The sequence below is a fragment of the Schistocerca gregaria genome, chromosome 3 (genome assembly GCF_023897955.1).
Source record: "Schistocerca gregaria isolate iqSchGreg1 chromosome 3, iqSchGreg1.2, whole genome shotgun sequence".
NCBI classification, from domain to species: Eukaryota; Metazoa; Arthropoda; class Insecta; order Orthoptera; family Acrididae; genus Schistocerca; species Schistocerca gregaria.
Genome location: NC_064922.1, coordinates 401,764,916 through 401,790,704, shown reverse-complemented (window position 1 = coordinate 401,790,704; position 25,789 = coordinate 401,764,916). Strand labels below are relative to the sequence as shown.

At 42.0% G+C, this 25,789-nt stretch overlaps 1 protein-coding gene across 1 annotated transcript in view; it reads right to left on the bottom strand.

The window, feature by feature from the left end:
- Positions 1 to 25,789, bottom strand: part of LOC126356171 (teneurin-a) — a 2,471,974-nt gene that overhangs the window by 1,139,519 nt on the left and 1,306,666 nt on the right. The gene's annotated exons all lie outside the window — the stretch shown is intronic.

The following is a 25,789-nucleotide window of genomic DNA, read 5'->3' as shown; positions in this document are numbered from 1 at the left end:
GTATTTATATTATCCAGTATGGCTAGCTTCTTAGTGCAGCGTTCTTACCATTATCAGTAGTTTCAGTGACGCAAGGTGTCCTTTATTTTATGTGTCGCCACAGTAACAACACATTCATACAGGATTATGTAAATAATTTTATGACACCTGATGATGATGTTCGATTGATCCAAAATTGCAGTTAATAAAGATTTATTGGAACTCTTGAGGACTTTGTCCAAAAAAAACGTACACATTTCGATTTTTTGTAGAACATATGGATAAAAAAATTGAAAAGACGGGGATATTTATTTAGTGGCTGGCTCGTGGGCCTGCGGCTCCAACAACCGTCGCAGAAAAACGTCTGCCACACAGGCCACTGCGGAGAGCGCTACGACGGGCGGTTATTGGCGCGCAGGCCAGCACGTCGCACTGCGCGCCGGATGCCGGCGCGCGATTCTCGGTTCGTCCGTTTTTTCTAGCGCAGCGCGTGGGAAGCCGTTTGGGATGCCGAGCGACAGCGGGGTGTGGCGCGGAGCTGCGCTAATAGGCGTCGGATTCCATTCCGGCTGCGTGCCGCGCCGCGCCGTGCCAGCACCTGAATAGCACACATCGCCAGTCGCTGCGCGTCGGCAGCCGGCTGCGACGCCCGGACCTCGCGGCAGCTGCGACAGCGCGGGGCTGGGCGTTGTGGGGTGGGGAGGGGAGCGCGCTGTAGCTGCGCCGCCGTCGCCCCGTACCGTCTATTCTCTTACTATTACGGATATACAGGATGTTCCATTTATCTTCACCACCACAATAAGAAAATGTATCACGTAAATGTTGTCAGCTTCCAGGGTGACATTAACAAGCATGATTGTCCTCCTCGTAGCTTTGTCCGTTACGAATATATGAATAGTACTACTTTATATTATTTATTAGGTTTTTCACTTTTGTCTTCTTATGACCTTTACGAAATTGTAGCCACGACACTTTTAACAACTTATAACGAAATTTCCTTTGACACAAATGTACTGCCAATGACAAGAATGGATTCCAGAGTTAAATTTTTTACTAAATTATTATTTGTAAATTCTGTGAGGCCTGCATGCCGGCGACATGATACTGTAGATACAGGCGTGAAAATACAGGGTGGTGCACGAAATGTGTTACCATTTTGTTTTTGGATATAAACTTTATTGTCAATTCAATCTGAAAGGAATATACACTACAATGAAGAGCCGTCCATGGAGATATGTCCATGGACACATTGAGCACATATAAATATGTCCACCATTTCGTTCCATAACTTCCTTCAAACGAACACTGAAGTTAGTGATTACCCTACGGCACATTTATTCTCCCGTAATTTCACTGCAAGCTTGAAGAATAAGTCTTCTGAGCTCCATCAAATCACGTGGACGTTTCGGGAAATTTTTTCCCGTAAGATACCCCCAAAGAAAAAAGTAACATGGATTGAGGTTTGGACTATTGGGGGGCCAATTTTGTCCGTCATTGAAGCGACCTGGAAACCTGAGTGAAATGATCCGCATGTCGAAATGCTCGTGTACAAACTCCAACACCGTGTTCGCAGTATGTGGCCTTGCTCCATCTTGCATGAAGCACTGCGTGTTGAAGGGCAAGGGAGCAGCAAGAAGCTATGGAATGAAGCTATTGCGAAGCGTGCTCAAATAACGCTCGCTGTTCACAGTTTCTGCAAAGAAAAAGGGTCCAATAAGTCCGTGACTGGAAATTGCTGCCGACCCTGTAATCTTCGGAGCATAATGTTGTCGTTCATGAAGCACTTGTGGGTTTTCAGTGGGCCAAAAGCGTACATTTTATTTGTTAATCACACCGTCTAAATGAAAATGCGCCTCGTCTGAAAACCAAACGTTGTTGAGAGTTTCTTCCCTATCGTCCGCCAACTGAGCAAGCAGTAGTCTCTGCTGCTTGTGTTCTGCATTGAGCTTCTGTGCACAGGTCATCTCGTATGGGTACATGCTCCCTTTCTACACGATTTCCCGGGACTTCTCTGTACAGCAACTCGTACCGCTTCAATATTCTCCAGCGAACAAACAGGCTTAGGCCGAGGTCGCTTCGCTTCCAATACTGTTCCTTCTTGTACAAATTTATCGTACAACCTGTGGATGGTCTTCTTGCAACGGACCCATCGTTTGTTATACTGTTGTCGAAAACGCCTCTGAGTCACAACAACGCTTTTCGTTTCATGAAAAAGTAACACAATTGCCGACCGTTGCTGTGTCGTCAGTCTTCCATTGTCACCCATTGCTGCTAACTAGTCTCCTAGCGGCAGTATCGTGAATTACACGTCATTTCGTAACTCATTCGTTTTTCCAAGCTCTGCTGGCACTGCTGTAGAGATCCCAGCGGGATATCTAATGTTCCCCGTAAATTGTGTATGAAACAATTGGTAACACATTTCGTGCGCCACCCTGTAAATTAAGCCTGGATCTTCGTACTGTGGCACAGTCTCATTAGCGTCTTCACATTTCTCTTTTTCTTTGGAGGGGAATCTCGTAGAGATAAAACCTAGTTTGAGACAAGGTAAATCTTTTTTCAGTAATAGAGATTTTGGTCGGTTACAAAAAACCTTCATCTCAGATTATCTTGTAACAAACATGACCAGAAAAATTTGTTACGTTACGAAAACTCGGTCTGAGGAGAAAAAGCCGGCCGGAGTGGCCGAGCAGTTGTAGGCGCTAGAGTCTGGAACCGCAGGTTAGGATGCCGCCTCGGGCATTGATGTGTGTGATGTCGTTAGGTTGGTTAAGTTTAAGTAGTTCTTAGTTGTAGAGAACTGATGACCTCAGAAGTTACGTCCCATAGTGGTCAGAGCCATTTGATTTGAGGACAAAAAATTATCACACTCCCAGACCAAATCTCACCATAAGCAGTCATCTCCCAAAACTGTCCATTGTCTCTGATAAGTTCCAAATCCGAGGGAGCTAACCACAGTCCGCTGTCCTTATTATTGCCCAGTGATGATTGCTGATGGTCAGGAATCGGACTATTTGAAACCATGAACCTAAATACTACGTTCGTGAATTGTCACGTACACGGGAAGTCGTTCTGTGATATGGAGAACAATATCGTACTAATATGAGAGTGTTAAAGATCTTCGGGAAAATACTTCAGTTTGGCAGGTGTGTGGATTACCTCTTGCGCGCTAATGACTTTTAGGAGGCTAAAATTGTTAGTTGATGATTAGCTAATAAGTCGGTTAGAATGAAACAAACTTTTGTGGGAGAAAGAGCAGTAAATATAAAGCTCATCTTTAAATAAGCTCTTGGACCTAAAAATTACTTTTGTATGTTGAGAAAAGGTCGTCTTATGCCTCTTGTAACAACGACGAACGTCTAACAGCGTGAGACGGAATTCGATAGCGGCAAGATCTTGTTATTTACAGAGCAGTTTATAGTTCCCATTACGAGATATTGCAATTTGTATTCGTTCAGATACCACGACATGAACTATGGATTCAGGAGGTCCATATTCAAGTCCGAAGGTCGTGGTCTCGATATCGTGTTCTCGCTTCCCGAGCACGGGGTCCCGGGTTCGTTTCCTGGCAAGGTCAGAGATTTTCACTTGTCTCTAGATGACTGGGTGTATATGTTGTCCTCATCATATCATCATCATTTATGAAAGTGGCGAGGTTGGACTGAGCGTCCCGCAAACCAAACATCATTAACATCATCACCCTTATTCAACACCATGCATTATCTCAGCAGTGGCGAGCTCATCTTTCATGATGGACACAGAAGCAGTGCCGCATCTTCTTTTCAAATAGGTACCATTTCTCTGTACAGCATCACGATGAACGTATCCATATATGGAGTGAATGAGTAGAATGGAAGTTGCCACATCGTATTAATCATCGCTGTAAGAGTCCAGCACCGGGAGTGATGGTAGACAGTGCTGCTGGATGCACAATACTGTAACCTCTGGTTGGCCATGCCCTTGATTGGGACAGCAAGAGCTACATTTCTGAAGTGTTTAGAGCGGTAACCGAGTCCTGTCTTCGAAGTGTGTATGACATTTTCTTTCAACAAGACAATGCAATAACGGAAGTTCCGTTTGCTGTCCTGACCTACGTTGATACAGAGAGCCTTGGCGTTATTCCCTGGTCATCGCGTCTTCCAGATCTCTCACCCAGTGAAGACTGGCAAGACACAGGCCTGTTGCCAGTCGCGAACTCTAGTATATACCTGAAGGTACAAGGAATGACGTAGCCGTATCAACTGTTATCCATGCTCAGTTTGATTCATTTCCCAGCTGGATTAGAGCTATTGTTGTGACCAGAAGTGTACTGAATGTTGCAACCTGTACGTACATCCTGAAAATTTAATAATATGCAGGACTATTAGGAAGCACATCCCGGGTTTAAAAGGCCACAGTATAAAAACACCACACATACTGAAAATAGACATAGATCAATGATTAGCGTGTCTTTCCACGTTTTTAATTAATATTATAGATGCTCAAGAAGGGCACTCGTTGTGACACTGCTAACGTCAACATCTGTGTGAAATTCATTGAAATCACTGACACGTATTGTCCACGTATTTCCCGCAGACGCTTTGGAAAAACGTTGGTTCGGTTCCTATCTGCAGGTGCGAACTAATACGATGCGACAATACGAAGGGGTTGATTTGCCTGTATTGAGGCTGACCAACATTTTAGCATACCTGAGACACACTGGAAGAAGACGAATATTTTTGGGCCACTTGTAATGGATCATTGAGAGAATACCATCGTGTGGCAGGAGTTTAAAAATAAAAATATTCACTTACCATAACTTTACATAACCAGAATTTCATGGATTTTCTTTCTTTTATCTTTTTCAACAGTCGTGTGACGGATGCTCACTTCTTGGACCACACTGATAATTGCTTTGGGCTGCTGATTGAATAACCCTAGTTTATATCTTCTGACACAGCTGCCTCATACTACTCTACGTCACAAGTCAAACTTAGGGAGATGCAATATCTATGGTAACTGCCCTTTCTCTGTATGTCTAGCAGTTCTCGCGCTCTTGCCGTCTGAAATCGTGGAAGTGGTTATGAGTGAGTCAGTGATTTTTAACTCATGATGACGACAGTGGAGACAGCTATTGAAAGCTCGAAGGCTTTATTCGAAGAGATGCGGCTTGTGGAAGATAGGAGACTTTACTGAAGTATGCCAGTGCGAAAGCCTTCGAGGAGACATGCTCATGAATAGACCAAAATTCATTCCACTATGCTGCATACGCACAATGCGTACAGTTTTGTAACTTGCTTTTTTCTCCCTCGTATTGCAGTTTTAATGGCCAGCAGCAGGCATTGTACTTCATCTGTTTTTCTAAAATATTCGGAGGAACTGAAGTGGACTCGTTTACAACTCATCTACATCATGGTTGTAATTAAACATTCGTTACTTGAGAGGACCAAAATAATAAACGCCAGATCCTACGACAATAGAACTTGGTGGAAAATTTGTAAGTACACGTGGAAGAGAAATAACGAATAAACCATTGAAAGAAACACATTTCTATTTCCACATGAGAGAAAAATATGTAAATTACGTACCAATTTTACGATACAGGTTACAGACGTTGTTCAGTGTGACGACCAATAGCATCTACGACAGCCAGGAACTTTGTACGGAGGCCATTTTACATTTGTTCGCAACGCTTCTCGAATGATGGATCATCGAAAGTTTACTTGTGGTGAAACACCACGTGCATCGCTCGACGATCAAACATTGCGTGCAACATTCTCAGTCATGGCAACAGTAATTTATTCAACAGTTTGTGGCGCAATTGGCCGTCGGCCTTCCCCATGAAAATTTCCACTTCCGAATCATGTTCTTCAACCTCTAATGCGTAGATACTCGCAAGGAGTAACAGCGCTATTGCTGTTGTGAATAACGATAACAACTCTCACCGCTCAATAATCATTCAAGTTATCGTACAATTATCGTAAGATTTATAGAATTAAAAAGTCAAGAATAATGAGGTGTTTCCACTAGCCACATAGCTGTATGGAGATGCTTTATTCGCAGTTACCGGTTTCACGTAAGTATAGGCGAATCTTCAAGTTTATAATGGTTATAGTTCCATAAGATAGATTCATAATTATAGTGTCCCAGGTTTCGAGAAGCTGTGCACGTTAAGTGTCAAATCACATTGGTGGGGTGCCATAATAAAATTTACTACCCCCAAAAGATCCTTGTCAGAATCACTTGGGATTTTAAGTTTTACTTACACTGGTTTTATACATCTTGTAATAAATTCTACAGCGTTTATCCGGCCTGGATAATTCAGCTGTCATCCTTTGTACATTTTGACAAGCTCTTTTGGGTGTACTCAATTTTATTATGACAACACACCAACGTGATTTGACTCTTAACGTGTGTAACTCTCCGAAAACTGGGACTCCGAAATTGTCCATTTTCATTGTGTAAATATAAACCTTACAAATACATTATACTGGTGTGAAACCGGTAGATGCGAATAAATCATCTTCATACAACTACGCTGCTCTTCGAAACAACTCATCACTTTTGACTTTTTAATTGTTATAATTCTAGAATGAAATTTTCACTCTACAGCAGAGTGTGCACTGATATGAAAATTCCTGGCAGAATAAAACTGTGTGCCGGACCGAGACTCGAACTCAACACCTTTGCCTTTTGCGGGCAAGTGCTCTACAAACTCATCTACCCAAGCACGGCTCACGCCTCGTCCTCACAGCTTTAAATCCGCCAGTACCTCTTCACCTACCTTCCAAACTTTACAGAAGCTCTCCTGCGAACCTTGCAGAACTATCACTCCTGGATGAAAGGATATTGCGGAGACATGGCTTAGCCACAGCCTGGGGTTGTTTCTAGAATGAAATTTTCACTCTACAGCGGAGTGTGCGCTGATATGAAACTTTTGTTACAATTCTAATGATAATGTGAATGCTGATTCATTGTTGTTATTGGTGTTAATGTTATTCTGAACATCTCTGAGCTCTGATTGCCCTCTCCAGAAAGCTGTTGCTGTTGTTGTGAGGAAGCAACTTTACTAGTAAAGCCCCTTGTTGACTACCTGCGACTGATGCTTGTATTTCAGCCCTACGTCGCCACACGACGAGTACCGACTCCTAACGGCTCGTCATGGCGCTAACACTACTAATAACGCAAATCCTGCAGCGCACAGGCTGAACATCATTCCTATGATGTTGGGTACCTTGCGCGGTAAATATTTTTCAGCCTATACTGTCTCAAGTAGCGAAAGATTAATTATAACTACCCTGCACTTTACCGGAGAGCTTGGCAACTCGATAACAAACTGTCAAGAATCGCTGTAGGCTTCCATTCAGTGCTGCCTATAAACTGAGCGGACTGCGCGGGTTTCCAGGCGATATTACCCACGCCGCTGTAATTTCCGCCGCTAGCACAAGTAGCTCACATAGGCCGGTATCGGGGGCAGCGCCCTCGAACGGGCGGTAATAGCTGGAGGCACGGCAGACGGGAGAGGCGGTCCTCGACGGCCACTGCAGACGGCGGCTCCGCCCCGCCTCTCGTCTCTCGGCGCGGCCACTTAAGGCGCCGGAGCACACTTTGTTTTTAATCGAGTTGAGGCGGGCTTCAAAGTGTCTCCAGGCCTGGAGGGCCGCCCCCGAGCCCTGGGTCGCGGCCGCTCTTCAAAGGCCACGTGTCATCGAAACCGTTTTTCATCTACCCCGCCCTCATTCCACTCTTCGCGACCCTCAGACTACCTCTGGACTTGTTTCGTGAGCAACTCGTTTCGCTCCCATACTTCACCTTTCCCAGACCGTATCTACTGCCTTAGCTCCCCTTTTGATATTTTTAGATAGTTTCGTGCTTTTATTTAACAAACATTTAAGATACTCTGTCCATATGAAAAGTACACCAATTATAAAGCACAGTCCATACATTTACTACGCGATCGCAATGGTGCTGCTACTGATGACAGTACCACTGAAGCACACTTACTAAAAACGGTTTTTCGGTGTCTTTTCACGCCTGCCGGTGTGGCCGAGCGGTTCTAGGCGCTTCAGTCTGGAGCCGCGCGACCGCTACGGTCGCAGGTTGGAATCCTGCCTCGGGCGTGGATGAGTGTGATGCCCTTAGGTTAATTAGGTTTAAGGGGAGTAGGACGTCAAATGGGGCGACTTGTGGTAGGCGAAGCGCCACAAGACATTTTAATTTCCACTGTCTTTACTTTTACAAATATATTCATAAAACTTTGTCAGCATGACCAGGAAGGATTCAGGATTCACACTCATAGCAGTGGAAGGTCAAAAACATAACAAACTAAATTTTGTTACATGCGAAATTTCATCATTTTTTCACTTGCTATTGACAGCTATTGTTGCTATAGGTACACTTTTCTTCATAACTAAGGGAGATCCTTCGATGAATTTTGCACAGAAAACAAACCATACTTATAGGTGTATGAAACTCTAGAACTTACTTAATTTACGAAAAAATTAACAAGCTATTGCATTTTAACCTCATGTTTAGAAAAAAAAAACTCAAATTTTATAGTTAACTATCTCAATTTTTTGCACAGCTTTTAATTGATTTGTAACATGCTAGAGTTTCATACACCTGTAAGTATGGTTTTCATGCTGTGCAAAATTCATCGAAGAATCTCTCTTACTTATGAAGAAAAGTGTACCTATAGCAACAAACCGAGCCAATAGTAAGTGATAAAATGATTATATTTCGCATGTCAAAAAAATGTGTGCATTTTGTTATGTTTTTGAGCTTCCACTGCTGTGAGTGTCACTTCTAAATCCTTCCTGGTCATACCGACAAAGTTTTATGAATTTGTTTATAAAAGTGTAGGCAGTGGAAATTAAAATGTCCAGTGGTGCCTCTCATGATCCAGGTCGGCCCGTTTGACGTCCTACCCTCCTTAAGTAGTTCTAGGTTCTATGAGACCGATGACCTCAGTCCCATAGTGCTCAGAGCCATTTGAACCAATCTTTTCACCAAAAAGTAAATATTCCACAGTTCGAATCAAGAACAGCTGTCAACGGGAATATAGAGGGAGTATCAAAAAGAATAACCTGATTAAAAAAATCATAACTATTATGTTATTTGAGATATTGGAAAGAGCAAACTCTTGAGTTTTACATGAGTCCCGCTGGTTAGCACCAGTGTAAGCCCACTCCAGTTCTATTAAAAATGGTGTCGGGACAACAGAGAGTGTTTTCTGTTCTACGTTTTGCGCAGTCCGAGTCAGTAATAACTGTTCAGCGTGACTTTTGCACTATATGTGGTGTGGCTCCTCCTATAGCACAGAGCATTAGACGATGGCATGAACAATTCCGAGAAACAGGTTGTTTGGGTAAAGGCAAATCGTTGGGCCGTACCCGAGTATCTGACACAGAAATCGAACGCATCAGCCATAGTGTCACGAGGAGTCCGCAGAAATTAGTTCGCCGTGCAGCTCAAAAGCTCAACGTGCCCCCGATGTACGTCTGGCGTGTGCTGCGTTGACGTTTACACACGAAACCATAGAAAAGTCAGCTGCTACAAGCGCTTCGTGAAGGTGACAAACAACAACGTGTGGAGTTCTTCACTTGCGTTCTTGGCAAGATGGAGGATGACAGTTTCCTTCCACCATTAGAGTTTACTGACGAGGCAACATTCCATTTAAATGGAAAGGTGTAGCGTCATAATGTGAGAATATGGGGTAAGGAGCACCTATATGAAGTTGTAAAACATGAGAGGGACTCTCCAAAATTTAATGTGTTTTGTGCTGTTTCACGGGAAAAGGTGCGTGATCCATTTTGCTTTGCTGCGAATACTGTTACAGAAAGCACATATCTCTATATGCTTCAGAGCTGTCTTCTCCCACAGTTGGAGGCTTATTCGAACGACTTCATTTACCAACAGGATGTGGCACCGCCACCCTGCCATCTGGAAGTGCGGGAATTTTTAAACCAAAGAATTACTGAACGATGGATCGCTCGCACTGGATCAAATGATTAAGTCTTACACTACTGGCCTCCAAGGTCACCGGACCTGACTGTACGTGATTATTTCTTTTGACAATTTATAAAAGAGTCAATTTATGTGCCTACGTTACCAACAACGATTAATGAAGTGGGACATCACATAACACCAGCTGTGGAAGATGTAACTCAACACATGCTCGCTGCAGTGTAGGAACAATTTGAATACCGCATTGACATATGCCATTCATTTCAAGGGGAGGATATTGAACACCTACAAAAAAGTAGTTTCTGAGTTTACCTTTCATCAAAAGACAAAATTCATTGTATATGGTTTTAGTTTCAGAAGTATAGACGTTCCAAATCGGATGAGTCTTTCTGCTACACCCCGTATTAGAAGTAACAGCCTCGGTGTGGCGAAGGAGCTTAAAACACTCAAGGAGGGCAAAGTCTGCGGTCCAGATTGTATGCCACTCAGGGCCCTTTCAGAGTATGCTGATACAACAGCTCCATACTTATCAATCGTATGCAGACTTTCGCTTCTAAAGAGATCCGTACTCAAAGGCTGAAAAGTTGCGCAAGTCACACTAATATTAATGTAAGGTAGTAGGAGTAATACACTAAATTACAGCCCCATATCATTCATGTAAATATGCAGCAGGATTTACTGAATTACAGACTCATATCGTGTCAATTTGCAGCAGAATTTCGGAACATATACCTTATTCGAACTTCATGTTTTACCTCAAAGGAAACGATTTATTTACAAGTAATATCAATTCAGAAAATATCGTTCCTGTGAAACACAACTAGCTCATTACTTTCACAAACTAATGAGTGTTACCGACAGGAGATGTCAAATCGATTCCACGTTCCTAGATTTCCAGGAGGCTTTTGCACCTTTCTTGTAAGCGACTTCTAATCAAATTGCGTGCCTGCAAGGAATCGTGTCACATGTATAACGGGGTTCGTGAATTCCTGTCAGAAAGATCACAGTTCATAGTAATTGACAGAAAGTCACCTAATAAAACAGGCGTGATATCTGGAGTTCCCCAAGTAAGTGTTATACGTCTTCTGCCGTTCCTAATCTGTATAAAGGATTTAGCAGACAATTTGAGCAGCCTTCTTAGATTGTTTGTAGATGATGATGTCATTCACCGTTTCGTAAATTCATCATATGATGAAAAAAACTGCAAAATAATTTAGACAACAGATGTGAAGGTGATCAAAGTGGCAATTGACTATAAATAATGAAATGTATGATATGGACCACATGAGTACTAAAAGGAATCCGCTAAATTTAGGTTACACGATAACTCACACAAATTCAACTGAATAATTGAGGGATTAAATTTACGAATAATTTAAATTGGAACGACCATACAGATAGTGTTGTGGGGAAAGGAAAGTGAAGATTTGGTTTTATTGTCAGAACACTTAGAAAATGCAACAGGTCTACTAAAAAGCCTGCCTGCACTACGCTAGGGTACTGTAGGGTGTATGGGATCCGTATCAGATAAGACTGACGGAGGACATGGAAAAATGTCAAAGAAGTGCAACTCGTTTTGCATTAATGCGAAATAGGCGTGAAAGTGTCACTGATATGATACGCGAGTAGGGGTGGCTATCGTTAAAATAAAAGCGTTTTTGGTCGCAGCAAGAATTTCTCATGAAATTTCAGTCACCGGAATTCTCCTCCGAATGGAAAAATATTTTGTTGGTGGCCACCTACTAAGGGAGAAATGACCGTTATGAATAAAATACGAGAAATAAGCTCCCGGTGGAAAAACTCTCCCGCGCGCAGTTTGAGAATGAAAAGGGAGAGAAATAGCTTGAAGGTGGCTCAATGAACCCACTGCCAGGCACTTGATTGTGAATTGCAGAGTAGCTATGTAGATACAGACGTAGAGATAATGGATATTTCGAAAGTTTGGTGTTGTAGTTGTCAACTTTGACTTTCTCATGTTTTACACAGCTTTTAATCCAGGAACATTTTTTGTTCCGATAACTTGTTCTCCTCATTGGTGGATACGTCTGGAGTAGTCAGTTACTGTGAAGAAGTCATATGGCCATGGTTTCATTTATTATTCAGTAATTGGCATCCCACTGTGATCATTTGCCTTCAGTATGTTTAACTATTCAGTAAAAACTGCTTTTCATGTGGTGCATTCATTCAGTTAGCGGAAGATTGCATGCATTACTTTTCGTAAGATTCTCGTAGGTTCCAGAATGCAAGTTTTCATCAAGATCTTCGGAGCAGCATATACTATGCTATGTTCCTTGTACTTTTCTTCGAACATTCAATATTTTCAACTTGTCTGTAGAATTTTGAATTATTTTGACTCTCCATCGTAGTGGATCGTGGAAACGTAGCCGTAAATAATAAGTAATTATAAATGAAAGGGCCTCTGGCTGCAAAGTTGGTTTTATAAGTTTTTTAGCACGCAGTCGATTTTGGGACCGCTGGTCACATCCTCAGATGCACACTTGCTCACAATTTTGCTGTGCGCACAGCTGCATCTGAGGATGGACAAAGTATGCTCGAGAACGATCCATTATTAAAAAACGTTGTAAAACCAACCGTGTAGCCAAAGGCAATTTCATTCATAGTCGTTTTGAATTACAGTTACGAGCTAACGCTCAGTGCAGATGCTTTGCCTATAATGTGAAGCATATAAAATTTTTCTAAGGAGAAATGGTAGTGCTTTTGTGATTCTTTAAAGTGAATTAAACATTCCCTAGACATAATTTAACTATTCGGCAAAATAGGTGTTGCCTGTGTTCTCTTTTCACGAATTAAAGTCAGTTCGCGCCGTAATAGTATCACAGAATTATAGTATTTTAAGGGTCAACATTCACAGAGGAAAAGGGGCATTTTCAGCAGGGCGGAATATTTGTTCCATTCTTTGTTTTCTGATGAGATGGAACTATAAACAACAACGAATATTGCTAATCATACTGTCTTGTATTACATTCATACGAAAGTCCCACAATGTTTTAACAACACTTTGATGCAAATAGCATACAGCGGGACACGAATCTCATTCCTTCGACTCTGTTACCTACGAAAATTTCAATTATGTTACGCCAGAATCTTGTGATTTCTTTATTCGTTTGGGTATACCAGTACCTCTTGAAGACTTACATCGTTGATGAATGATTAACTGACATTTAGCGATAGGAGTGATGTGTTCGTAATAAATTTTCAGTGCGCCGTTACCTTGAAACGACATACTTCAAGTCATACGTACAAAACCACTGAATTCGCCAAAATAAATACGGCGTCTGCCGCATCGAGTCACTTACTTTCAGAGCAGATGGGTGTTGTAGGTTCAACGCCTTCACATCACAAAGGGAGTGAAAAGAAAATGGGGTAGCCCATTGTTAAGGGGTAACATCACAGTATAATTTTTTATAAGCGTTGTTTTTATTGGCGTGAAAGATGATTTGAACCTACTAATAGATAAAGCAAGAAGTCCAATATCTGAAAAAGAAATTGTTCTGTGGACTCTGAGCTCCTCCTCTAGCGTCTCGAAGGACCCAAAACGGCCTACCTGGGCCAACTCGATACCCCCTGTACCATCCGGTTATAGTTACTCATTTTAAAACAAGAATAATACGTTAGCTTGCAGTCCCCAAGCGTCAGTACCTGTACGAAAAAGAAAATTCTTCGCTTCGAATCTTGATTTTTGTGTGCCATATTGACTTTTGGTATTTTACTTGTTATCTTATAGTATGTCTTTCAAATAAGAATGAATGATACGAAAGTGAAAGTAGAGCAGAAACGATAAGAAAACATTGTACACGACGGGGTATGTCATCAATGCGTCCAAAGAACAGGTACGAGGCAGAGAGCAATTCAGAAGGAGTCAGTGAAAGATGGTGACCTGGATTCTGATATGAATTACGGATTGAGCTATAGGATTACAAATTTTCTTGCCGTTTTCTTTTTTCTTTCTCAACAAGTGAAACGAGGACGTGCGAACGATGCAGACAACGTTTTGCAAAAAAAAAAAAAAAAAAAAAAAAAAAAAAAAAAAAAAAAAAAAAAAAGAAATGGTGACTTCGGATTCACATTATTATAACAAGTAGTAAGTTTATACAGAACGCATATGGAATCAACCGTCGAATCGTCGCAACAACGCCCCTGCTGGTGTAGCGCTAAACTGCAAAGTTTTATGCATTAATGGAATTGGCGTACTAATATTTCAGTCTTTTTCTTATAAACTATTGGATACGATTTTGGTCGCAGCTGTACAGTGCAACAGGGCAGTCCTGAGATGGTGGTTTAATGGCAAGGGTTTCCTAAAAGTAGAACTTTCTTTATTTGTTCGTGTCTATAACACATTTCAAAACTTCAGACAAGTTTCTCTCGGAATATGGCTTTCCAAAACGTCACCCAGAATAATCCCAACAATTTGCAATCTTTTTTACTTGGGAACTTAAAAACAACTCTGAAATAAATTTTCAAAGTGAACCACTTAAGAGATTTTCGATTAGTTACATTAAACAATATTTATTAACAAATGGTTGCCCTTTCTTTGTGAAAATTGAACGACTTTGTTCGAACAATTGCCAGTTACACAAAAATAAATGTTTCCAAAATTCAATAACTAGTTCACTAGCTACATTGGCGTAGATTACATAGACCTTTTTCCTTTGAATTTGACATGATCTGTGGCACTCACTATAACTGGTACCAGTTTGAATCTGGGAAAAAGAAATAAGGTCTATGTAATATACATCAGTGTAGCTAGTGAACCACGTAGAGAATTTTATTAACATTTATTTTTGTGTAACTGCCAAGTATGTGAATAAAGTCGTTCAGTTTTCACCATCTTAAAATATTGTGAACTAACCTAACGGAACTGTTACCCCTTGTCCTCCCTGTTGTTTTCCACAATCTCTTCGTGATTCTGTCCATACTCATCCTAACTACATGTCCAGCAAACCTTCCCCTTTTGAGTCTGATTTCCCCAGATAATGTTCTCATGTTCCGGTACAATTCTTCCCTAGGTCTTCGGATCCACCTCTTTTGGGACCTAATATTTTTCTCAGTATTTTTCTCTCTTTTTTTCTCTAGTTGTTCTGCCCTATTTCTTCCTAGTGTCATCGTCTCAGCAGCATATAATACTGCATTCCTCCCCGTTGCCTTGTAGTGGCTTCTCTTTGCCTCTGTGGATATATTCTTTTTATTGTAAATCTATCCAGTCATGCAAAAGGTTGACCTCATTTTCTTTACCCTCTCTGTTATTCCCACCTTGCTCCTGTTCCTTCCTGTTATAAATTCTCTCACGTATTTAAATTTGTCCACCATTTGCACAGTGCCTTCCGGTGTTTCCCAGTCTGCAGTGGGATTTAATGTCTTTGTCTTGTTATAGGCGATCCTCAATTCCACCTTTCTGGCTACTTTACTTAAGTTCTCAAGTTGTGTCTTTGCGTCTTCTTCCGTCTCACTTTCCATTGATATATCATCTGCAAACGCTAGGCAGTCCACTTGTTCCCTGTTGTCCTTTTTGTCCCCCACATGGGTATTTAGTATTCCCATTTCCTCGTTTATTGCTCTCCACTGCCTGATCTCTTCGACCAGTGCTGTATTGATCAACAATCGTGACAATCCATCTCCCTGTTTAACACCAGTCTTGATCTCAAATTCTTCTGACAGTGCTCCTCTGAATCTCACCCTTGCTTTTATGTCTGTCAGAATTTCTTCTATGAGTTCTTTTGTAGTTCTGTCAAGTCCTCTGTTCTTCAGGATCCTAACAAGAGTCTGTCTGTCGATGGAGTAATATGCCTTTGTGAAGTCCACGAAGGTTATTATTGTTTTTTTTTGTTTTATAAGGCCCCATGTTCTATCAGTTGCTTCCTGTGACTTCAGTCACATTAGAGAATGTCTGCTGAAAATCTGGAATGATTAGTCTCTCCCGGCTATGCGACACTCTTGTTATACGATGGTCTCCTCGGCGTCCGTGGAACGATCACATTTGGAGACGATCAGCCATCCCCGCTGCACGACTTGCCGCAGGCCCCGGCGACGTTGGCTGTTCGTGTCGGGAGGAAACCCGGCCGCAAGGGCGCAGATTCGCGCGCTGTGGCCTTGACCGCCCACCCCCAACAGGAGCACCGGGCGCGGTTTAAGCACCGCGGCGGCCAGCGCCTCTCTCCCAGGGTCCGACCGCCCCCGCGGCCCCTGGTTATTTGCATTTTTAAGGCGGGGGTGCATAACTTAACGGCCGCTATTGTTGCGGGCGCCCATTGTCACAACCTTGGCTGACCCGGTCGGCCGCAGATTAGGGACAAAAGCGGCCCGGGGCTGTTTTCTGCGGCGCTGGAGCCATTGTGCCACTGGGGAAAAGCGGGCGAGGCGCCGTTAATATTGCATCGCCTTCGGGCGATTATTTATTTAGAGCAATGCCGTCAAACAGCGTTCGCGGTTCCGGAGTCAACGGGACGAAAAGGAGTGCCGAGAAAAAAGGAACGATTTGATTTTGCGGTTCGTTAACGGTAATTACACGGGCCTGTGCGCAAATGTTTTCTAGCTATTGAAGGTGACGCACCAACAACTGTCAGTAAGTTTGCAAAATGTTTCGTAAATGAAAAGTGGATGCAATATATATTTTTATTGGTGGCCGGTTGCACACTCATTCATTAGTCCTTAACTGAATAAAAGCTCCAGAGGTTTACAAGATAAGGCATAGATAAAATAACTTTTTATTATTGAAGAACACTTCCTTATACTCACTTGAGGCACGGTAACAAAACAGAATCGAGAAATGTTTTCACAAGATTATTCTACCATTTTTCTAAGTGACTGCACCAGGTTTACTGAATGAGAGTTAGTCAATATAATATTATTCTACTTCGAATTCACGTTATGATGCCGATGCAGTGGACAATTCTTAGGTTTCCTGATATGCTGAAATGTCATGATAGACTGTGCGCGTAATTCAAATCTGTTTTGCGCAGGTCACTGGTTAAAAAATGATATTTGTTTAGTAAGGAAGGAAATTTGAAATATGGATACTCGTAGGATCACCATGATTTACTCGATTGAAATCCTTCTGGGTGTGAGACCGCATAACATGTTCTAGAAATGCATGCGGGTTGGCTGCTGTTGGAGCCTGCCTTTACCAGCGAGGGAGCAGTTACAACCGAAACATTAACAGTTTTATTACATAGACGCTTTCGCGCAAGCAGAAGGATTTTTAGCCAAATGAACCCCGACAGCGAAAGTCTACGCTCGTATACCCCAACTTAATTTTCCTAGAGCATGTCTGAAAATAGCTCCATCTCCCTGGGCGTTTAACCCTACTGCAAGGACATCGTGGGGCTGCAGTCACGTTGACCGTGAGTTGACGTCTGTGGAGTGTAGCATTACCGTAGGTTTTGCTCCGATACACAGTGTGGCACCACTAGGAACTGTTGAAAACCATTCGACGATACTTAAACGTGGGCCGAATCAGCAAATCGTGTTTATGCCTTTTCAGCCCTCCTGTTTTGCACCCTCCTTTGATGTGATCACGAAGGGGAGGGGGAGTTGCAATATTCACACATGCGTTAATATTAAGCAGTTATTTCAGCTTGAAGCGCCAATGACTTCTGGAAATCAAAGATGGAAAGGTGCAGCCCCAATCTTTAATAGTAATCTGGATATGATTATTATTCAGGGAAGTAATTCTCTTTCTCATCGTATTGGATATTTTATTTGAAAACGTAGTAGACACCTTCTATGACTCCCCAGTTTGGCAACATACTCGCACCTTTGCTGGACACTTTATAAACGTACCTGTACAGAGACTTGAACAGCCATTCGCTTGATTAGCGATGTAGCACCTGAGGGTAGGCAACCACATCGACAACTCTTCGAAGGGATTGCCTGCTCGCAGACGCTAGAGCAGCAGCGGAGTATCACTTTGGTGAATGGGGTCGAAGTCTATGTACAGATGTGCAACCTAGGTAAGTGTGAGAGACCGAGAGTGTCGCCGAAATGAGGGATCTTATTGGGACTATTTCCCGTTTCATTCATGTTTCAATTTGGCACTCCCCTCCCCCTTTACCATGATTAAGCCACAGGAGGGCGCGAAAAAAGGAGGACTGAGAAAGCATACCCACCCTTCGCTGCTTAGGATCATATTTAGATTTCGACAAATAGTTTTGAACGATCCTTAGTGGTTCTGTGCTGTACACCAGACCAAATATTGTGGTTGCACTACTCTCTAAAGTGGTCAGTTCATTATCAGTGGGGTTGCAGCTCTACGATGTCCTTAGAGAAGGTTTGAATCGTTCGTGGGTTGTCAGCAGTGTCGATCTTCTTACTGTTGCTCATCGCACTGTGACCTATCGTTTTCAATTGCAAAATGTGTGGGAATCAACGCAAGATGGGTATAGGTGGTTTCACTGACGCCCTTTATACCACCTCCTGCGGCTTTTTCTTGTAGATCTGAAATGTTTTCTTCGGCCGTCCATTGGCCTCGTGATTTTGTTCCTGGGCGTCGCAATTCTGATCTCTATAGCAGAGGGTCAAAAGACGGGGTGAAATATAAGTAAGAGTCTGTACGACGACGTTCCCACCGTGAGAAAAGTTCACGATGGCGTTGGACAGAATTGTGGTGAAATTTCAATGTGACGTAATTATACTCACTTTACTCATAATATTGACTTCTGAGCCCCGGACGTTTTTCGCATGTGTCGACGCGTTGCTGTTTGCAGCGCAGCCAAGCCCTAGGGTGATGTCGTAGGGCAGCACGCTTATGCAGCCCTACAGAGCAAGGTTGGAGGCAGCTTTAAATTTCAAAATTTCGTATCGAATCAGACAATTTTTGGGGTTTCGAAAAGTGATCATTCAATTATGATGCGCAGTGTAACTTAACCACATGTCCTGCCGGACATAGTAAATAGTGAACTTGCAAACGGTACAAGAGTAGCACTGACACTACTTTCACTGCTGGAGACTTATTTATCAGTAAAACAGCAACATATTTATTGCAATAAACTGTAGAATCTGCAGTCGTTATATTTTGCTGAATTACTAATCAGATAACCGGTTTCAGCTTTATAGAAACCCTCAGATAGAAAAAGAAAAGAAAGCTACACAGATTACGACTAGTCGCGAAGGACTATAGTTCCTCCTATTACTGGCTAACTCAGTTTATAGCTCAGAGGAAGTTAAAGGCTTAATTGCTCCATAGACTGTGGTTAATAAAGAGTATTCAAAAACCCTACCACTGAGGACGTCTTTTCTTTAGTAAGAACTGTAGGAAACAAAACTTGTGAAAAGAACGTTATTTTTAAAACTTGGAAATAGCATTCTATGAAAACTAAAGCCTAAGAACCGATTTCTGATCGTTTAGAAAGAACTGTACAACTTTCACACGATCTTCATGCTTTTTGCAGTGTATGTACAGATGTTTGTTACACAGCTACAAAATGGAAAGCGGGAACAACGTCCTGTACGGAGGGCGCTCTTCTCTAACTACAACCCATGCGGTGTGGCCGCGCGGTTCGAGACGGCTTGTCATGGATTGCGCGGCCCCTCCTGCCGGAGGTTCGAGTCCTTCCTCGGGTATGGGTGTGTGTCTTATTCTTAGCATAAATTAGTATAAGATGTATGTAAGTCAAGGGACCGGTAACCTCAGCAGTTTGGTCCCTTAGAAATTCACACATTTTTTAACTACACGGTAAACCAATACCACGTAGCGATCTTTCTACAGCTGTTGTGCTAGCTCAGTAGTCCCCTAAACTGTGATGCCGACTGTCCTGCGGCTACATTACTGTCGGCAACCTCCTAATCTTTTCATAAAGAAGGCTCTTTTGGAATCTAAAACCAGACCTACAACTAGCCCCTCTCAATGGTACTTACAGCTTCAAAAAGTTTCTAGCATTCTATTAGACCGAGAAAATCAGCCCACCTTTGGAACACTCGACTCATAAAATTGGGGTGTTTCCGGAGAGAAGTGACTAAAAAGAAAGATCAGAGTTTAACGGTTCGGCGATAAGGTGATCATAGGAACTCTAGCCCTGCAGGACGGGTAAGGAAATAGGCAGTGCTCTTTCAGAAGAAGCCCCCCCCCCCCCCCCCCGATGTTTGTCTTAACCGGTTTAGTGAAACCAAGGAAAATTTTAATTTGGTTGGTCGCACGGGGATACAAATCTCCGATCTCCCAGGTACGAGTCCAGCGCCTGAACCGCTGCGTCATGTCTTTCGAACGCAAGAGTAGATGATTCTCAACTTTAGCAAATATTTCTCGTAATGCGAATCTTACCAACCCTTTTCTCGAGGAACAGAATTGAATGGCCATTTAAACTGACGGTTTCTTCGTCACTGCACACTAATTTCGTTGATTAAAATAAGTTTAGTCCGAAAATATTTGAAAAGTAAATTATATGTAAGTACATTTGCAAGCTGAACTGTGTAGGTGCCCATCTCACAAAAGAGCCGTCTCCTGTCTGCAAGTTTTATGTAAAAACCATAAAGAATTATTAACCCTTTCTTGCGGACACAGCCGACATCTCGTGTGCTTCTTTGACCGTAGTGAATGTTCGGGGAAAAGAGACTAGGGAGAGAAGGTTCCCATCCAGAGTACGCGGAGAAATCCTCGTCTAGCAGATCAAATCTGGCGAGCGCTACTACATATCAGTTACAGGACTTCTACTTGCGCACGCGTAAAGGCTCTCTCTCTCTCTCTCTCTCTCTCTCTCTCTCTCTCTCTCTCTCTCTCACTCACACACACACACACACACACACACACACACACACACACACACACACACACACAGAGAGAGAGAGAGAGAGAGAGAGAGAGAGAGAGAGAGAGAGATTGGGAGGGGGGGGGGGGGGGAAGAAGGAGAATAGCAGCTGAGAAAAGACAATCACAGACCATAGGCTTTGGATGGATGGTTCAAAGCACTATCGGACTTAACATCTGAGGTCATCAGTCCCCTAGACTTAGAACTGCTTAAACCTAGCTAACCTAAGGACAACACACACATCCATGCCCGAGGCAGGATTCGAAACCGCGACCGTAGCAGCACCGCAGTTCCGGACTGAAGCGCCTAGAACCGCTCGGCCACAGCTGCCGGCTAGACCATATGAAGTTAATACTTTTCCTAGAACAAGTTTCGATACTACGTGAGGTAGTATAAGATTTAGAAAAATGAAAGTTAATGTCTTGATCTATTATGTAAGTCCAAAGGGCTTACTTGTAATATAATCAATGCTGAGTATCTCTTCGTCCTACAGCTGCACCAATTTCAGCCGACCTTATTATTAAGGCAAAGTATTAGAGAAAATGACAGTGCTATTCGGTCTAAGGAAAAGGCGATAACTTTATACTTGCAGACTACAGCTGCCGTAGATGTATAATCGCTACATCCTAGTGTTATAAATGTTACAATATCAGCAAATTTCGAAATAACGTTAAGTTGCCAATTTAACTCTGAGAGAAATTGGAATTTATTTAATGGTATTTTGCTGTTTCAGAATGATTGTTATCCATTATGTTGAAATACTCCCAATAGCAAAGAAACTTATTGCATGGCTCCACTACAATACGTTAATATCACATAGCGTCATTACGGAAGGTTGATTAAGCTAATTTTGCGCAATTACTCGCACATTTGTAGCAAGTAATTTCCTTCTGTCGCACAGAGCATCGGGTCCCAAAGCAATGAAGGCTTATAGCTGAGATTACTGCAAGTACCATAAGCCAGCCCGTAATATATGTAAAATCACAAAGCACGCTATTCAGTGGCTTTCGTAGTTTATATGTACACATAGTAAAAATTATTCCATTCCATCGTGTCAGAGTGGTACTACAACCAGTTTCGAATTACTTCAGTATAAAAACACTCCTGGATGTGAAATTATTTAATATCAGTGACGCTTTTTACCCTTTTGGTCATCATTCAATTGTGTTAAAGTAGTTACATATGTAACCCACCCGTCATAAAGCCATATATAATGGAAGATGGACGATACAGTAATCACATTACACATCTAGTTACTGTTGCGTTCATTTTCCATTTTATATGGATTTATGGCGGATGGGTTACATATCCAGCTACTTCAACACAATCTGATGATGCCCCAAAATGGCGAAACGCGTTATTGATATTATGAGAAAATAATTTCACAACCAATAGTGTTTTTACTCTGTAACTGTAGCATTTGCTACAGGAAATTACTGCTTGTCCGACGAGAAAATGAAAAAGGAAATTATGTCCTGTACTTTAACTTCGTCAGAGCTGCGCGTAAAGGAATACACAAGGAAACATTCATGACGCATGAACTGTTACCAAATGGTATGGCCTCTCAAAACATCTCTGACCTTAAAATCTCGTATTCATGACTCGCGAAGTTACGTAATCCATTACAGGGCGACACATAAAAACTTGTGCCGTAATTCCGTAATGGCCGGTCTGCAAATTTAGGTTCCCGTATTCATGGCAGTCGCCGTTAAATCTTCATGCTTGCTCAAGCACTGTCAACATTTCCGCGTTAACGGCCTGGTGATTTCGGCAGCAGATTTATCGGCCAGCCAGACCGGTACACGGAACTGCGGCAACTCGAACACACTGTTGGCGTCAGTGTAAAGCATTGCTCGCCAACTCTCACACTCATATTATTATTTTTTTTCGTAAAATCAGCCACACTATTTCAACGATATTCAAAACCTAAAAGCTCACGCGGAAGCACACACATAGACACACACACACACACACACACACACACACACACACACACTCACACACACATGGGCCAATGGAAAATATTGTCCCAGAAATAAAAATTGTTCCGGTCTCTGGCCCAATCCAAAGTTTGTGGGACGTTTCCCTTGGTGGTAAGTAAAATGCCGAAACCTTCAAACCATCACCCTAATTTAACTATCAGCTTGTCTGAAAATCAGCTGAAAAAACCTGCAAGTCAAACATCCAGATCTGCTCTTTCCGAGACTTCAGAAGAAAGAAAGTATTTCTAGTTTCCAAGAGTTTTTACTCAGGTATACTTCTGCATAAGTTGGGCAAGTTACCTGACTTACTCTAATAAATACATCAGCATACACACATACAGGCGTATTAAACCTTCAGAATGTTTTGCTGAGCTCTGTTGTCCGTAAAACGTTAAAGAAAAATATAATCCACATAGTGGGTTAGCTTTGCTATGGGGTAAACGTCAGGATTAGGTATCCTCTCCAGTATATTTTTAATTGAGAACCCTTTGGCCCCATCCCATTTGATGAGACACGACTGCTGGAAAGAACCCAGGCAGATAAAGGGCAGATTCCCAAACATTTCTCTCTCTCTTCTCTCTCTCTCTCTCTCTCTCTCTCTCTCTCTCTCTCTCTATCACACACACACACACACACACACACACACACACACAGAGAGAGAGAGAGAGAGAGAGAGAGAGAGAGAGAGAGAGAGAGAGAGAGAGAGAGAGAGAGATGCACGGTTAGACTACAAGGATTTTAATCTCCTAGTTTCGACCGAGAATTTTGGGAGGCTTTCCTTGGTTGTTCTCAAATGCTGGAGCTGGAGGATGACTGCCGATCGGTGCAGTTAGGGAGCCCTCTTGCCCTTCGTCCTCCTCTTGTTCTCCCTCTGCCCCAAGCTACGGAGATACTAAGGCTTCTTACCCTTTTTAGCCGGCCGCGGTGGCTCAGTCCGGAACCGCGCGACTGCTACGGTCGCAGGTTCGAATCCTGCCTCGGACATCGACGTGTGTGCTGTGCATAGGTTAGTTAGGTTTAAGTAGTTCTAAGTTCTAGGAGACTGATTACCTCAGATGTTAAGTCCCATAGTGCTCAGAGCCATTTGAACCATTTTTTTCTTACCCTTTGAGTGGAATGCTGAAACCTCTCTGAACGGATCCGACATTTAAAATGTGTTGCGATCTCCTCGGAATAAAAATTGCCGAAATAGTTTACATAATTGTTACTGAAAACTTTCATTACGGAGTCTGTTTATTTGAGGGAAAAATTCTGTAACATAAATTTCTCAGCGACAAGATAAACTGAGTCATTTTATTGCTCGAAAACAGGAGCTTGGCGTTCTTCTATGTTGTGTGGATAATCAGTAGTGCAATAGATTCATTAGTACCTGTAATCTACGAACGAAAAGGAAGATAAATGCTATAGAAGTGATGCCAACGTTTGTTGTCGGACTAGTTTTTCGTGATTACTTTTGCCTTTGATCTTTAGCGCTAATATTTAGTCAGGAATTTAATTTAGCTAGGTTATCCTTATGAACTTCATATTAAACGCTATTTTCTTGGAGGCTGAGACACTGAGGAGGCTTTTAGGGAGCCATCTTGCCCTTCCTCCTCGCCTGTAGCTTATTTCGTTGTACGAAGGCTAGGGAAAAATGTCTTAATTCAGTTGACATTGTGATATGATTAACAGAGAAAAAACACTGCATGTGTGCTGGTGGCAACTAGGGAAGTTTTAGCAATGCTACGGAAGGTAATATTATAGCGAGGAAGAGAACGCAACTAAAAGAACAATAACTTCACAAGGTAAAATATTGATGTAGACCCGCAAAATAAAGAGGAAAGTAGGGATTGTTGGCATTGTGATAATTAAAACGAATCTCGGAGCTCGTCTTAGTGAAAGTGGTTCCGTTTTATTGGCTTCTAGAACCTCCTTTAATTTTACAGTGTCTTTAATTAGAAGATAAAGTCGACCGAAGTTAGCAAGAACAACGAAGTTCGGCAAGGTGTTATCCTAGATGGACCCCTTTTTTCATAGAATTATTATTCTCGATATCGTTTCAGGAACTTCTCGTCTGTGAGTTCGCATGTGTGGACCACTAAAATTTCGTAGGTCAGATTTTAAAAACAAATTTTAGAGCTCGATTTTGTTGAAATTGCGGAGTGGACCCTAAAAACAACGTGTCCCTTTTTTATTACAGAATCGAGAGACAGTTATCTGCGTTACTTCCCTGGTATTATTTTGATGTTCTCTCTACGATAAACATTTTAAAATTTTATTTTTGTGGGCGTCCACAGCCTCCACATGTTTTGAGAATGATAACATGGTCCATGTATGCTGTAAACTTTTTATTATCTGAACGATCGGCCAGTTTCAACTTTGGGTCATTTTCAAGTGCGTATCTTAGGCTTGCAGCTTCATTTTTCATTGTAATACATCGCTTGTACCTATGGACAGGAATACGTCTTACTTCTGTGCGTAATTACATTATTTTTGTGTCACTTACGCCCAGAAGTAAGACGAATTCATGTCCACATATACCAGCGATGTATTCTAAACATTTTCTTAGCTGTCCACACTTGGCTGTATTCTGTATATTTACTAGTAACTGGTTTAACAACATTTTAATTAGACTAACATATTCCTGATTTGGCTTTCATTATGCTTAAAAATACCGCAAAGTAATAAAATTGATTACTGTCACTTCTTTATCCAAAAGTAGTGACATCGATAACTTTGATTTGTTAAATAGGTGGAATAACTTTCCGACATGGTTAATATAGACTCTTAGAAACTATTGGAAGTGTGTGATCTGTATTTAATGATACCTGATCCAATACAAAATGAAGACTGTTTTGTTTGAGGATTGTAATAAAAAATGATAAGAAGTGTGGTTTGGCGGTTCGAACAGGGTTGACAATTCCACACAGCAAGTGAACTGTCTCCTCGCTGTGCAGATAATTGTTAGGGGGTATGAAGCCGAGAACTGAATTAATAACCCACATGGAAAGCTACTACTTCCGAGTCATTCATTCAGCCCTTCAGGGATGTGGAAAGATCCGAAATCATATAAATATAATCCGTGTACTGTGTTAACAAAAAATTGTCACTGTACTGCTTCATGGTTTTCAAGCTTATGCTAACAACATT